Source organism: Otolemur garnettii, unplaced genomic scaffold (genome assembly GCF_000181295.1).
Source record: "Otolemur garnettii isolate 467f Iridium unplaced genomic scaffold, OtoGar3 scaffold00009, whole genome shotgun sequence".
NCBI lineage: Eukaryota > Metazoa > Chordata > Mammalia > Primates > Galagidae > Otolemur > Otolemur garnettii.
In genome coordinates, this window is record NW_003852404.1 from 1,427,490 (window position 1) to 1,441,241 (window position 13,752).

The window sequence follows — 13,752 nt, forward strand, 5'->3', positions numbered from 1 at the left end:
CGGTTGAGCTATAGGCGCCGAGCCAATATGTTAGTTTATTATGGCTTCCATAACAAAATATTACAGAGTGGGTGGCTTAAACTACAGAAATTTATTCTCTCACAGTTCTAGAGGCTGGAAGTTCAAGGTCAAGGTGTTGGCAGGTTTGGTTTCTCCTGAGACTTCTCTCCTTGGCTTACATAAGATGACCACTTTCTTGCTACCTCTTTATGTGATCATCTTCTGTGCACATCACTTATTTTTTGAACATAAATCCTTGTCATTTGTAAGATTTTAGTTCACATATAGGAAGAAACTGATAGTTACTATTTGATTTGTTGACTTACATTTTAGTCTGATTTATATTTTGCTCTGAATTTTTAGTATATAGAAATTTTGGTTATTTATGTACTTCTCCCTCTGAATCAAACTTGTTGCAGGATTATTTTAAACATTTAAAAAATTATTGACCTGCCTTGATTTTGTATTTTCAGCATTCTTTCCTATGGTAAGCTCATCCCTTTGTAACACTGATGGTGGGTGATAGCACAAATACTGCCTGTATAATCTAGCTTTGTTCTTTAAAAAACTTGTTCAAAGTGATTTTGGACTCACAAAAAGTCAGAAAAACAGCACAGAGAATTCTCCTGTCCCCTTCCCCCAACAATAACCTTTTATATGTATAACCATAGTATGTTATCAAAACCAGGATTTTGCCTTTTGCAACATGGTAAGACAAAAACCCAGGAAATTGACATTAGTTTAATATTATTAACTAAACTGCAAATTTTATTTGCATGTCACCTTTTAAATCTAATTTTAAAGACTGGATTTCACCAGTTTTTATATGTATGCATCTTTTTCCCCTTTAATCTATAGTCCTGTGAAATTTTATCCTGTGTATAGGTTCATGTACAACCACCAGGATCAGGATATAGAATAACTGCATTTATTTAGGATTTTATGGTTTGAGTCTTCATTTTTTATCAACTTTATTGAGGTAAACTTTATTTTAATTTTTTCTTCTTTTAATTTCAGGTTAATATAAGGGTACACACAATTAAGTTACAGTTTTGCATTTGTTAGAAAAAATTAAAATAACTTAATATTGAGGTATAATTTAGAACCAATAAAATGCACCCATTTTAAGCATACATTCCAAGAGTCGTGACAAATATATGCATCTGTGTGGCCAACACCCCAGACACTACCTAGAACATCTCTATTGCCTCAGAAAGTTTGTTCATGTCCCCTTCATTATCCTCTCCTGTTGTTTTGACTTCTGTCACCGTAGTATAGTTTTGCATATTCTTGGATTTCAGATAAATGGAATCTTGCAGTACATTTGCTCTGGAGTCTGGCTTGGTAATATTTGGGATTTAATATTTGAGACACAGCTTTGATAATATATATATAAAAAGTTCAGCAAATTCAATTTCTGGGTATTTGTATAGCCATTTTTAGTCCTCTGGACTGATAATCCCTTTCTTTTTAAACATGCTAGTTCCATTATTTTCAAATAAATTACTCTTATAACCCCCTTCACAGGTTTTAAAACATTTTAAGATGGCATATTTGTCCATATCCTACTTATGTTAGTTATCCTCCTATATTTAAATACCTGTTCTATGAAATTTATTGTGCTGTTTAGTATGATAATAGTTCCTTTAATAAAGAGGATTCTCCAGGGACACATGTCATTATGTTAAATCTTTTATCAGAGGTATAAATAATTGAGAGAACATGACTGTTTATTCCAGGACATCAAAAATGGGGAGATGGTGGGGGAGGGGGTAAAAGCAAAACAGAAATGCCTATCTCCATTCATTTTTCAATGTCCCATTTCCTTTTTTTTTGTCACATCTCATTAAACCTCCTTGTCCTTTCCCCTTTTAGTTTTTGGATCTTTTTCTCTGTATTTTATTGGGCTTTTTCTATTTCTTCAGCCTCATTTCTTTACTTTCATCCATTTTTATTCATCTTCCATCATGAATGTCTTTTTAAATTTCTGTCCATTCCCTACTTTGTCATCCTTTGTTTTAGGCCTTGCATTACTGGACTTCTCAGGAGAGTGATCATCATTATCACCATCATTGATTGTATTACCAGGGTCTTTTCCCTTCCCTTTACCCCTAGGTCCCTAGCATTGGACCCAGGGTGCATATGTCTTTCCAAGTGGAGTGTTGTCTGAAATTAACTCTGTCTAGTGGCTGGGGTATCCTCTCAGAATATGGTTGAAGGCTATGTCAAACAGTTTGATGAAAGTATTTCAAATTGTATATAAAACCAGCACATTATATCCCATAATTGCATTAAGGTACACAGTTATGACTTAATAAAAAAAAAAAGAATATGGCCTGTGGGCAATACCCTTTTAATTGGAGGCTCTTTAAACGTAGTAGAAAGAGCAACACTGTGAAGTCAGATGGGGATTTAGAACCTGGATTTACCATTTATTGCTTCTTTCATTTTGGCTATGTTTTTAACCTCTCCTGGTTGCAGTTGCCTCATCTGTCAAGTGGGAATAACAAAACCCTTCTGAGCTGCTCTGAGTATGAAATGCACAACGCATTTCAGTTGCTCAATTCATAGCAGATCATCATGAAAAATTAATTCCCATCTTTTGTTTAAGGCTTGGCTTATTTCCTTACATAGAGCAGGGAGCATAGTGTTCCTAGGAGGAGTGAAGCATAAGCTGGGACTATCCCAACCATCACTATGCTGAAAGATTTATGCATCTTTCTTTGGCATAAATTCTGGCATATTCCAGAAGAATAAGTTTGGGGATGCCATCACTGAGACCAGTGAGTTCTAAAAAGCAGCCATTAAGCAATCAATGCATTGCTCCTCCATGTATCATTTATGTTGGGGGTATTAGGGTAGTTTTTAAAAGCCCTAAATTATTTAAACAAGAGATTTTGTGATGTCTCTTCTATTTTAGCAATGATCTTATAGGAGGAAAGGCGATAAATAACTACTTTTTAAGTTAATTCCTTTTTCATTATTCTGAAATAATAGCAGTCAGTAATAGACTATTAGAATTGTGTTTACATCCCCATCATTCAGAACTTATACTCACAGATTTTACACCATTTATCATCAGGGTTATAGAAACTTCATGTAGGTCTTTTTATGTTTAAGTGAACTTCTACTTCCTTTGCAATCTATCCTGTTATTTCCTACATTTTTGGCTTAAAATAGGAAGTCTGTTTTGAATGTATTGTAATCTATTTCTCTTTGGTTCCTCCTGCTGATAGTTCATCCAGTATTTCATGGCATTTATTTTTTGCATTTATATTTGGGTATCAAAAATAAACAAAACTGTTTTTTATTTTTGAGGCAGAGTCTTGCTCTGTTGCCTGGTGTGCAGTGGTATCATCATAGCTCATAGCATCCTTAAACTCCTGGGCTCAAATCAATCCTCCCACCTCAGCTTCCTGAGTAGCTGGATCTATAGGCCCGTGCTACATTACCTGACTAGTTTTTCTTACTTTTTGGAAGAGACGAGGTCTCACTGTGCTGCCCAATCTGGTCTCAAACTCCTGAGCTCGAGCCATCTTCCCACCTTTGTCTCTCAAAGTTCTGGGATTATAGTGAGCCACTGTACCTGGCCAAAACTCTATTTTCAATTCTGATCTAGCTGGATTTTACCGTTAGCTTTATAACTGAAGCTTTGTTTCTCACTGATAATATAATGGGGATAGTATTATTAATGTGTGTTCTCAGCTTTCTCCTTTTCCCCATGCCCTTCCTGAACAAAAACTTGTCTTTGTTCACTCCACTTTACCCCCTTCTCCATCCTTCAAGGATCCTTCTGAGGTTTTCAGTTAGATTCTTAGTGTAGAAAGGTGGGGGGGAGGCGAGAGAGACAGAGAGAGAGATCATAGAGCCAATGGTAATGAACTGGACTTGTGAAAATGGAAAAAGAGAGAAAAAGCCTTTCTGGGGGAAGTGTAGATGTGGAGTATAAATTGGATATTCTTAGATTTTCTTCAAAGGCCTAAGTGTGAGAATGAGACAGACTTTTCAATTGCTGTTAGTTGCTGGGGGCATTTTCTTTGAATATACTACCTGTTGAGACCAGGCCACGCTGGCTTGCCATTTGAGTTACATCTAAATATTAACTTACCACATTATATATTTTTGCTTATGTTTAAACAAATAAGAGAATTGCCATTACCCCCCTGATACCAGTCAGTTGACCTAAGTCTTCTCTTGTCTCCTGAAATCTCCTTCTCATCATTCTCCTTCTTTCCAAGACTACTGTTGCTATCTTAGTTCATCTTTGATTTAGAGAGTAGCCTGTTCAATGGCATCCCTGCCTTCAATATGATGATTGTCTTTCTGGATTTCCCACTCTGCGACAGAGTTAACTTCCTAAAATGTTTAGAATCCTTTGACCTTCTTTGTAGGGCCCAGGAACCTCTCTTTTGACTCTTTCACCTTTGTAGTCTTGTCTCCTCTGCTCCCTTCTCCCAACTCAGCCCTCAGCCACACAGAACAACATGCAGTATCCCCTGTATTCAGCACTCACATGCTTTCCTAACTTTGCACATGCTGTTCCCTCTGTAGAGAATGCCTTTCCCCACTTACCCACTTCCTTTATCTTTCAGTTCACTGAAGACCCATTTCAGATGTTACCTGCACTGCGATGTCTTCTTTTCAGTGCTTTCAGGTGGTTTGTTACTTACTCCTCCTTTTCGAGCATTTTCATAAACTCCTACTACTCTTCTCTGTGTCCCCCACTGAGCAAGAGAGAGGTGGGGATTTGGTGGCAGTTCAGGGGATAGTAGTTAAGCTGTGGCCTCTGAGGCTAGGCAGCTTGAGTTATAATCCCAGCTTTTCCATTTTCTTACCTTGAGATCTTGGGTAAATTACTTAACCTTCCAAACTTTGATTTCTTCTATAAAATGAGGATCACAGTATTACCTGCTTTGTAGGCATGTTGTAAGGAGTAAAGAAGACAGACTATAAAAGCATTTAACACAGTGTCTAACCCATTATAGGTACTGGCTTATATGTGTTGGCTATTTTATTCAGCTTTGAATTCTCAGAGACTAGCACAGTGCCTGACACATGGCAGGCAGTTGGCAATATATACAAAATAGATTTTTTAAAATATTATTGAGTCTTTTCTAATGACTTTCAGCTTTATTTTTATTTCTTTATTTATTTTGAGACAGAGCCTCGGGCTCTTGCCCTGGGTAGAGTGCTGTGGCATTACAGCTCACAGCAACCTCCAACTCCTGGGCTTAAGCGATTCTCTTGCCTCAGCTTCCCAAGTAGCTGGGATTACAGGCGCCTGCCACAACCCTGGGCTTTTTTTTTTTTTTTTGGTTGTAGTTGTCATTGTTGTTTGGCAGGCCTGGGCTGGATTTGAACCCACCAGCTCTGGTGTGTATGTGGCTGGCGCCTTAGCTGCTTGAGCTGCAGGTGCCGAGCCAGGCTTTCAGCTTTATCTTCAATGCATTATAATTATTTGGAGTTACCATACCGTGTTTTGCAATTATTTTCATGTAGCCTTATTCCCCTTACTTAACTGTACAATCTTTGTAGCTGGAGAGATTGTCTTATTGAGTATTCTACTCACCACATAAAGCTTTGAACTTAGCAGGTATTCCATAACTTGCCTGGTTGTATCTCCTTTAGTAAAGGAAACTTTCAGTATCAAGTATCCATTTTGTGACCTTGGCTATTGACACACTTGTGGAAAAATAAATAACAGACTTTGGGACCAGTAAAAGGTCCATTGTACTGGGGAGTCCAGTTTTGTTACAGAATAATTATAGAATAAATTCCTTGGGTTGGGGGAAACCAAAAAGGGCATCATATCCAAGCATCTGTCTTCTGACTCTTTTGAATGGAATCTAGCCTTTTAAAAATACATAATAATATCTCAAAATGATGGCATGAAGGAGTACTTTTGCCTTATTCTTGTATTTTTCCCTCTAATCTCTCTCTTTCTCATACCCATGCACAGACAGACAAACAGACTGAGCATCCCTAATCCTAAAGTCCAAAAACTTATTAAATGCTGACAAGATGCCTTGAGTTGAAAATTTCACACCTAACCTCATGTGCTGGGCTACAGTCAAAACGCAGGTGCGTGATGCAGTTTATTCAGCATCTCCAAGGGACAAAAGGCTCCCCTAGCCTTTTTCAACTGCAGTGTATCTTTTCCATATACGCCCATATTCTTGCATGCAAGCACACCCACAAAGGGTAATGAAATGGCACACATGCAGACCAGAAACACAGCAGGTTCCCCACAATGCCCCACATGATGCTGAGACCTACATGCATTACTTATTGTGGGTTATTTTTTATTTGTTTATTCTCTGCCCAGTGGTGTAAATACATTGTTGAAAATGTTGAAAAGGCCTGCAGATACCCCTCTGTGTAGCGGTGATAAGTAAAAGAGGGAAAATTTATGTTTATCTATAGCACAGAAAGTCAAGTAGGGCGCTGGCCCCATATGCCAGAGGTGGTGGGTTCAAACCCAGCCCTGGCCAAAAATTGCAAAAAAAAAAAAAAAAAAAAGAGTAGATCTGTCAGCCTCACAGCGAACATATGCCATTTAATGGGATGCTGATCGTGAAACAAGCAAAAATCTGTCTCAATGAACTAAAAATTAAAGGAAACTGTGAATATTAAACAAGAAGGTTGTAGAAATAAAAAAAAATATGGCATTAAACATTTAAAGACTTGTGGTGATAAAGCATCTGTTGATTACAAAGCCATGGGGAAACTGATTGACAAGTTTGTCAAGGTCATTGTTGATGAAAAGCTAATGCTAGAAAGTCTATAATGCTGACGAAACATCACTGTTTTAGTGTTATTGCTCCAGAAAGATACTGCATACAGCTGGTGGACATCCCCTACATGAATTAAGGACACCACGGACAGGATCACTATGCTGGGATGTGTTAGTGCGGCAAGCACATATAAGTGTAATCTTGTTGTGATAGGCAAAGGCATCCTCACTGTTTTCAAGGAATGACATTCTTACCAGTCCATTATCTTTTCTGATTATTTTCACTGACATTTTGTACTAGCATCTCTTGCTCACTGCAGAGAAGCGACTGGATGATGATTGACTGCAAAGTTTTATTATTCCTCAACAACTGTTCTGCTCATTGTCCAGTTGAAATGCTCATCAGAAATAATGTTTATGGTATCTACTTTCCCCTAAATGTGACTTTGTTAATTCAGCCACGTGACCAGGGTATCCTCAACTCAATGGAGAGTAAATACAAAAACACTTTCTTGAACAGCATGCCAGCAGCAGTGAATAGAGGTGTGTATATGGAAGGTTTTAAAAAGGAGTTTAGCATGAAGGATGTCATGTATGCTGATGCCAACCTTTAGAACACAGTGAATAAAAACATAATTGCATACACCTGGCACAACTTCTGACCGACAACTATGTTTAGTGATGATGGTGAACAAGGTGGTGACATCGAAGGATTCCGTATATCAAGTGAGAAAAAATGATGTCTGACCTCTTAACACATGCAAAGAATAGACCTTTATAGTCCATCAGTAAGCTGGAAGAAATGGATAACAAATACGTTTTTAACATTGATAAGGAGGCTCCAGTTCATTCACTGACCAATGGTGAAATTGCTGAAATGGTTCTGAATCAAGGTGATCATGATAATAGCGATGATGAAGATGATGTTGTTAACATTGTAGGAAAAGTGCCTATAGACGACGTGGTGAAAATATGTAATGGGATTATTAAGGACTAGGGCAATTGTGCATTAATAATAGAACAGTAAAAACGGATGGATTATAAAACCAAAGAGACTTTAAGACAAAAAACATTGTTAAAGAGGCAGATGACTCTGGAGGACATTTTAAAAAGCTGTCTATCAGAGGACCTCCTTGTCCGTACAAGAGCCACTTCCTGGTCCTGGTCCCTCAACTGATTCCAATGTTTCTTCTCACCTAAAAATAAAATACAGTATCTAGGAACCTTTTAATCAAAACACAACATCACAGGTAGAGATGGAAAGCCTGTGTGTGTGTCATTGCTGTTTAACTGCCGGCACAGATATTCTGGTGATATTACCGTATTGCTCAGTTACTTCGAACACATTAGCTTTTCACTGTATTAATGGTGCATCTTTTTTCTTTTTTTTACTGTTAAGTACTTATGTGTGGATAAGCCTAAGAAAATGATTGCTTATCTGTAGCATATAAATTCAGAGTCAGGAATGGGGGCGATGCCAAACAATACAGATTGTCCGCAGGGAGGCTGAGATAGTGACACTTTTGCTTTTTGATGGTTCAGTGTGCACAAACTTTGTCTCATGCACAAAATTATTTAAAAATGTTGTATAAAATTACCTCTAGGCTACATGTATAAGGTGTGAATATAGTGATAGAATTGGGTCCCATACCCAGTATACTTCCTGGTGTATATGCAAATACTCCACAATCAAAATCTTAAACACTCTGGTCTCAAGCATCTCATATAAGAGTTTTTTTAATTCTCTCTCTCTCCATTTATAAATGTGTATATGGAAAAGTCCTATAAAAGATAAAGGAACAGTTTTATATACATGTAATCTTTTGTATGGTTGGTGCTGTTTTTCTTTTGTATTTTTCATATTACATTTGCAAATTTTCTTTATTCAGTTTCTAAAACTCCACAAATAACAATGTGATTTCTGTTGGATAAGGTGACACCTTTCTTCTAGTATCATTTTTTCAGGAAGTCTGATTTTAAACAGTGGGTCTGGACCTCATCTCTTAGTAATATCAAGTATTTTTCAGTTGCCTTGCTCAATAGACTCCATAAGGATGTGAAAAGACTATTTTAGATATGCTTTTGACAGTATTTTCAAGCTTCCAGCTTTGCATCCTACACTGATTTATATATTATTCTGTATTTTTATACAGTCATATTCTTTCCAAAGCTCTGTTACATATACATAATTTTCTTAATCCTTTAAATAGTGCTGTGGTTATCGCTGTGGTTAGCTAGTGTTGATTTTCTATTTTTTGCTGAAAGGTTAACCAGTGAACAAAGCATTTAAATGGTTTGTACCAGTTATATAGTTAATTAGTGATAAAGCTAAAAGAAGAACATTTTAGCATTCGAGCCACTTCTCTTTCCCTTTTATGCATCATAAAATCATGTCTTAAGAAGCAGACAAGTAAAAGTAAATTTCATGAATACTTCTGCCATCCAAACAGGTGCATTTCATCTGAAAACATAGATTTAGTCATAAAAATTTGGGCATAAATTATAAATAGAGTTATGATGATAATATTTTTGTAATACAAAAAGTTCTTTGAAAATTATCCGTCTGTAATTTGTCTTTTTTGTTATTTATGTAACTTTCCTTTATTGACCATCTCTTATGCTCAACAAGCTAAATGAGATTCAGGTTTGTATAACTTGAGTTTTCTTAAAATAAGATATGCCTATTTAAACACAGTATCCATAGGAACATAAATTTATCAAAAAATGAAGTGAGAGGGAAAAAAAATGAGAATTTCAAGTGAGATTATAACTTCAGCATTGGTATTTAGATGTACCTCCACCTCCACAATCCCAATTGAAATAACTGCAAAATTTTAAAATATGGAGAAACTAAATTAGTGCTGGAGGCCAGGGAAGGGTTCTATACTGCAAACTTTAAAGAATTTCCATTTGATACAGTGCATATGGGATCATATTGAAGGAATATACTCAAACCAATTTGCATGTGACAAGAATTGAGTTGGGGGTTAGGACAACTCGTGGGGGCTTCCACTTGGTTTACTTTCACAACTATTGATGGATTAAAAGTGTCAATGAGGAGGCCCAGGAATAGTCATTGAGGTCAAAGCAGGTCCTGCATATGGGCTTTTCTCTGATGCAATAGGCAATGGCATATAAAGGACTAGTCATTCTGTTTCCAGAGTGGAGGTCAGACCAATTTAAGAATTTAAAATTTTTCCTGCTGGGGACGCTCCATAACCCCAGCTCCTTCCCCACTACTCTTACCCTGCTGTGTATGAATTTATATTAACTAGTCTCCCACTGAGAGGAGGAATCTAAGAATATTAGGATGGATGGTGAAGGAGGAGTGAAAGAGAACCCACCCACCCTATTTTAAGGAAAACATCTGCCTGAATAAACTGTTCTTTGTTTAAGAATGAAGAAATCCAACCTCGGGTTTCAAAAAGACTCCATGGCATAAATGGAGGGCATAGCATTCAAGAGACAAAGGAAGAAATTTATTTTAAAGGTATGCTTTCTATAGGAAAATGGATATTTTTGATAACAATGTGCTTCGTGCTTTCTGTTGAGTGCAGAGAAGTATACAACACAAAGCAGTCAGTGAAAGCTAACTCTGAAGTGAGAGCTGGAAGGAGAAAATAAAACAAGGGAAAAAAATCAAAATATTGCTGAATGAAACTATAGGCAAAAAGTCAAAGAAGCTTGCTGAAGAAGGAAGAAATGTGAAACAACTAAAAATGCATTATATGTAGGAAAGAAAAGTTAAAACTGGGGAAAATGAGACGAGTGATGGAAAAGGCAAACTCGAGAAAATCTCCCAAAATGCAGCCGACGAAGATGTACGAGCAGCAAGAAAATAAAAGATTGGACAGAGGATGGAGCTCTAACATGCAGACAATTGTTCCTAAAGAATCAGAGGCTAGATGACAACCAACCAACTCAGAAAGCATATCATAAGAAATAATAAGACAAAGCCAACTTTCCAGATTATAAAAAGACAAAGATCTGCACGCCTTACATTTACTTTGTACCAGAGAAAATAATCAAAGAAAGAGACCAATAATCAGACATGCCATGGCAAATTTTATATTAATTTCAAGGAGAAAGCAAAGAAATTACCAAGCATCCTGACAGAGAAAGTTGTTTAATCCCCAAAGAAGGAGAAGTGGGCATCAGAATTCTCAGCAATATTAAATGTTAGAAGACTGTGAAGCAATGTTTATCTGTAACTTTTAGGGGAAAATGTTCATGACCCAGAAATTCTAGACTCACACAAGGTGTTAATCCATTCGTCAAAGTAGCAGAAAGATGATCTCAGTTATATAACTTATCATAAATATGCCATCTACATACTTCTCCTGAGAAAGTTCCTTAAAGTTATAGCTAGGCAATTAAGAGATAAAGCAAATTAAATAGTTAAACCATGGGGAAGTCAGGAAGGTAATGATAAGCCTTAGAAAGAAATAGGTAATTGTGAAATAAAAAATTCAAAACATACTGTTAACATTTTAAGTATTTATTGAAAGATAAAAGACTAACAATCATACAGTGAGCCCAAATGCAACATAGGAATAGCAAAAAGAAAAATATAACACTTTACTTAGGTATATTTCATTTGATATTAATTTTTGGAATTCATATTTGAACTGACCTTTTTTAAATTAAAAATTACCGTGAAGAGTTAAAATCTTTCTCAATTGATAGAGGAGGGGGAAAAGTTTGTCTTTATGTTTCTCTAGGACCTGTAAATGATCTCTAACTCTGCTTAATATACACATATGCTTTGTGTTTTTAACTATGTTTTAAAAAGACTAAGTAAAAATGCATTGAAACACTTGTGTATCAGTTGGTGGTGGGGTTTTAGTACATAAGTCTTTAGTAATTATGGATATGAATTTTGTAGTCAGAAAAAATCCAAATTATTTAAAAGAATACACAATTTGACATAGCTATATGATCACAATTATGTTAAGGAAAGATACCAACAACAGTGGGTTCTAAGTAACAAATGCTATACTTCCTTCTTTTCCTATTTTTGTAGTACATATGTATTAATTTTTTACAGGGGGAAAAGTAAACTTTATCAAAATACAAGTCTAATATACAACAGAGTTATAATTACAGACATTTATGGTATTAAATGCTTTCTTCTTCCCCTCCCAAATTAAAAACAAACTCAATATTTGGCTTAAGACATTAGAAAATGCATAATAAAACAGACATTAGTGAACAGAAAGAAAAAAAGTTAAATAAATTTTAAAGCACAATTTAATAATTCAGTAAACAATAGATTCGAATAAGTGCAAGCTAAGAGCTGATTTTTTTTTTTTTTTTGCAGTTTTTGGCCGGGGCCAGGTTTGAAACCACCACCTCTGGTATATGGGGCCAGCGCCCTACTCTTTTGAGCCACAGGTGCTGCCCAAGAGCTGGTTCTTAAAAGAATTAACCTCTAGCTTATTTGCTCAGTAAAGCAAACAAAAATTACAGGAAACAATATTTAAATCATAAATTCAGAGAAAGTAAAATGTACAGCTATGCTAATTATGAAGTGAAAACTTCAGGAAATCTTTATTCACACAACTGACTAAAGGAGTACATTGCTGGAATTGGCCAGCAAGTGTGGAAATATTAGAGAAAAGTGTCAGAGCTACTCCAGATGTTAAAGTTATTATCTCTAAGTGGTAGGATTTGGGGCTCTTTTATCCCTTCTTTGTATTTAGTAGTCTCAAAACCTAGGCAGATAAAAATTTTGAAATTAGATATGAATAATGACCAATTGAAAAAATCAAATCCCTCCATCTCTCAAGATAAAGTGGGCAGTTTGTTCTATTTCAGTTTTGAAGGTAGAAATAGCTGCCTTTTTGAACTTTAAGTGAAACAAAATATTGACATGCCCCAAAAGGACCGCCAAGGTTCAGGGAGCCCATTAATGGGCCCAAGAGGCCCTGGGACTCTGGACTGACTAATGGCTCAGGGACCACTAACAGCAAATTGAGTTTCTAGATCACTGGCTGCCTTAACAGCTCTGTGATACCTCCAGAATGGGAGGGTAGATGCACCAAGTGCCATACAAACAGATTAATGCTAAATAATAATTTGTTGAGGTTGAATGGAATGTTGCTTAAGTAGAAAACTATTTACAAAGTACCTCAACTTTTGTACATTTGGATTGCAAGATTTTACCAGTAACATGAGTAGGTGAAGTACTCTTTACCTCACTCATGGAATAACTAAATGAAGGTTGTGATTTATAGGAAATATTAACTGTCAAGGTCCTGATAAGGCTTGACTTCATTTCTTTTTATTTATTTTATTTTATTTTATTTTTGTAGAGACAGAATCTCACTTAATCGCTCTCAGTAGAGTGCCGTGGCATCATACTGCTCACAACAATCTCCACCTCCTGGGCATAGGCAATTCTTTTGCCTAAGCCTCCCGAGTAGCTGAGACTACAGACGCCCACCACAACGCCTGGCTATATATTTTTTATTTTTTATTAAATCATAGCTTTGTACATTGATGCATTTATGGAGTTCAGTGTACTGCTTTGATATGCAATGTGAAATGCTTATTACATTGTTTATTTCTTTTTATTATGCATGACATTTAACAGAATGTAGGAGACCTTTAATCCTTGCCTTGGCTTTTAAAGAGGAATGCTAGAAATGTGGTTTATTTCTCAATTCCTCTACTAGTATCAGCCTCCCCAAATGTGTCTTTAGCTCTTGATGTCAATAAAGTCAGATATTCACTCATATAATAATTCAAGAAGTCTTTGCTTACTGCCTGTTTCAGGCACTATTCTAACATCAGGATTCAGTGGTGAACAAGACTGACAAGTTTTTGAATTACAACTTACCAATGAATGTACAAGGAAATACGATAACCAATGAATATACAAGGAAATACAATAACCAATCAATATATAAGGAAATTAACAACAGGATCTCAGACAGCACTGAGTGCTGATAAAGTTAAAACAAAATGAGCCAAGCATTTTCTTCTAGGTGAAGTGACTACTCTAGATTGGTAGTGAG

The 13,752-nt window shown here is 36.2% G+C and overlaps 1 protein-coding gene across 1 annotated transcript in view; it reads left to right on the forward strand.

The window, feature by feature from the left end:
* The window catches only part of EFHC2 (EF-hand domain containing 2), a 153,749-nt gene that overhangs the window by 10,037 nt on the left and 129,960 nt on the right, over positions 1–13,752 (forward strand). The gene's annotated exons all lie outside the window — the stretch shown is intronic.